Source organism: Triticum aestivum, chromosome 2A, assembly GCF_018294505.1.
Source record: "Triticum aestivum cultivar Chinese Spring chromosome 2A, IWGSC CS RefSeq v2.1, whole genome shotgun sequence".
Lineage (NCBI taxonomy): Eukaryota > Viridiplantae > Streptophyta > Magnoliopsida > Poales > Poaceae > Triticum > Triticum aestivum.
Window position 1 is genome coordinate 37600943 of NC_057797.1, and position 3463 is coordinate 37604405.

The window sequence follows — 3463 nt, forward strand, 5'->3', positions numbered from 1 at the left end:
GCCCGTTGCCGTCGCCCTGCCTGTTGGTCCGGCCGGCGTCCCTCCCTTGTTTTTTTATATATTATATATGCTTGTGTATATTGCCTCTTTGTGTATATTATGTAAAGGAGGAGAAGAAGAAGGAGAAGAAGAAGGAGAAGACAAGGAGAGGAAGAAGAGGAAGAAGAAGAAAAAAAGAGGAGAAGAAGAAGGAATAGAGGAGCAGATATGAGAAGATCAGAGATCACTGGCAGATATGAGAAGATCAGAGATCACTGGCCCGCATTTGTGGCCCACAAGACATCGGAAAAGAGTAAGAAGATGTCGGCGACAAACAAGCAAAATGCTGCGAAGAAGAAGCTTCACCATCGCACGGGGTCAGGTGGCTACCTCGTAGCCCGGCCTAAGTGGTCCAAGACTGAGAATGATCTGGTTGATAAAGGGATCAAACCAGAGACAATTAACTGGTCAGACCGTTGCCGGACTTGGTTCTTCGGGGCTGGCGGAACCTTGGACCCTGTAATAGGGAAGTGCATTTGGACGAACGATCAAATGGACATACCAGTCAGGAAGCTTAAGCAGTATATCGAAGCAGCGCAGGAAGGGACGTTCTTTCCAGACAGAGAGAACGACGAGCTCACAATGGCCCTCGGGAATCCTGAGCACCCTGGACGGACACGAGGCACGCCAGGCTCCATTCCGTGGAAGGTTGGGTTTCCGGACGCAGGCGGTTAAAAATCCCATGAGAGGAGGAAAAAAGTGCAGCAGACCCAAATGCAGGCGCTGCAAGCAAGGGTAGACGCGATAGAGGAACGAGAAGCAAATCGCAGCAAACGTACTGCCGAAGCCTCCCCCGAAGCTACCTCGCCATCTCAGCGCAGAAGCAGCGTGGCTTCCACCGAGCTGCTTCAGCCGGAGCATGCCTTGACGGCTCCTGCCAGCTATCCCGTGGATGCTATCACGGAGTCTCAAAATTGCCACCCTACCGGTGAAGGGGAGACTCGGCTGGGGTCTACTCTGAAGACTCCATGCCTATGGCGGAAGGAGCTCATCAACCTTCCGAACTGGACGCCTCCACCTCCTCCTCCTCCTCCGACGAGTCAGGGCACTCCGCCTCCTCCACCGCCTCCTCCTCCGGCGAGTGACGATCAGGGCCCTCGGTCAGCTCCTTCTCCGGCGCGTGGCGGCACTCCGCCTCCTTCTCCGCCTGCGCTGACGCGCCCGAGCAGCCAGCCTCCTTCTTCTCCGCCTCGTCAGCAAGGGCGGAAGAGACCTGCCGCCGCTCCAGCTGCTCCGGCGCGTCATAATCCTTCTCCTCCACCTCGTAAGAAAGTAAAGAAGACAACCGCTCCGTCTGCTCGGTCAGCGTCTAGCAGTACAACCAGAGGCGGGAGGACATACAGATTCGGTCCTTCTCTGAAGACTCCAGAGAAGTTACCATACGAGAGGACCCCGGAGGAGAACGCGAAGATCGCGTGAACCGAAGTGGATGACTGGTTTCAAGGGTTGAAAGCAAAGAGACATCCACCTCCGGAGGAGAAGGTAGATCCGGTGAAAGTGAAGCGCACTCTGGCTGCCCTGGCAAAACCACCCAAGTCTCCGCCGAAAGGCAACTATGAGCGCATTATTGCAAAGACATGGGCCGAAGCGGAGCGGACGGGAAGTACAGTCAGTGATCAAAGGCTGAAAGAACGACGAGCAGCTGGGAAACAAATTGCCCAGCTCGGTGAACAAGCGAAGCAATCGTGCCCCCCCCTCAAGGTGCCTAGCGACATCGTCGATCCGAGGATGGTGCCCGGTTATGGCAATGTTGACGATTACCTGCCCGATGATGTACATTATGATCCCATGGAGGTGCAGATACACAGATACGAGTACGGGAAGCCTCTCGTCAAAGATGAAAAATCTTTAACAACGATGATGCGAAGATTAGATGATTGGTACTTGAAAATCTGCAGAGAGTCTGCAGGGAGGAGTACTTTGTATGCGAGAGTTAAACCGGAGCATGACCTCGTTGGAATTGAACTGTTGCCTATTCCATTTGAGGAGTTCTATCAGTTTTTCAATCAATTGGTCCTCGATAAAACAACGATCACCTGCTACTGTCTGTAAGTACTACTACTTCTGTCATTAAGTCTCTCTATATAGCTCATCTCTTTCATTCCATGCATTTATAATTATCCTCACTATATTATGCAGAATGAAGATCGTCGAATTGAAGAAAAGACAAATCGGTGATATTGGGTTCGTTAACACATATCTCATAGATGCAACTGAGGTTGAACATCGTCCCGGAGATACCGAGGCCAACTTGCTACGATCATTCAAAAAAAATGAAAACAAAGATATAATATTCTTTCCTTACAACTTCAAGTGAGTGTTACTGTCTTGTGCATATTCGGTTTCCCTTATATATTACTCCAGGTTATAGTAATGTAATTGATGAGTTATGCATGCGTGTGCAGTTTCCACTATATTCTCCTAGAGATTAGGCTTGAGCAGGGAGTAGTAACCGTCTTGGACTCTAAACGAAAAGATCCCCAGGAGTATGCGGACATGACTGAAATCCTCAAGAAGTAAGTTAAATCGATCATTATCCACCATATCAGCAACTTTGTTCATTTCCTGATATCAAGTAATTGTTTTCTTTGTCCGGCAGGGTTTGGAGAAAATTCACCAGAAAAGTTCCGGGACTGCCGAAGGAGCTGGAATTTAGACACCCGAAAGTAAGTACTATAGTAGCATGTTCCGCGCATCTCCTAGTGATTCAAGCGCTAGTTTCATCAATACCATTTAGCATTCTTGCTTATCAGTTTGATTGACCTCTATTTCTTCTAAAGTGGTTGTGGCAGGAACAAGGGAATGATTTATGTGGATACTACGTCTGCGAGTCCATCCGCCACACGACCTGTGAGCGGGGCGGGTACTCTGACGAACAATATGAAGTATGTAAATAACAACATTCACAATTTTATTTTATTACCATCATTTGTATTGAGTTTCATTCATTCATATATATATGTATTGACCCCCTTCTTCAAATTAGATGTTTCGGAAGCGGGATGAACTCCTAGCACCAGCTCGCATGCGAGCAATTCAAGAGGAATTGATGGCATTCTTTCTTGACCAAGTGATCGCTGAAGACGGAGAATACTATGTGGACCATGAGTCCGTATGATTATATTTGTAAGAGATAATTATTGTATATATGTAGCCGGTAGTGTCAGATAGATATATGAGAACTTGTTGTTCGACCAATCTCTCGGAGAAGGAGAAGTGGTCGATATCACTTCTCTCTGTATGCATATATGTTCATGACGATCTTCTGTTTCCTTCGTTTGCTTACTAGCTAACTAGCGTATCTAGTCCTCTCTATACGTATGTATAGTACGTAGCATCGACCAAGCACGGACGTAAGAGAGGACACTTCTCTCTATTAATTATAGCTAGCTAACACAATATATGAAACACCTAAATTAACCCC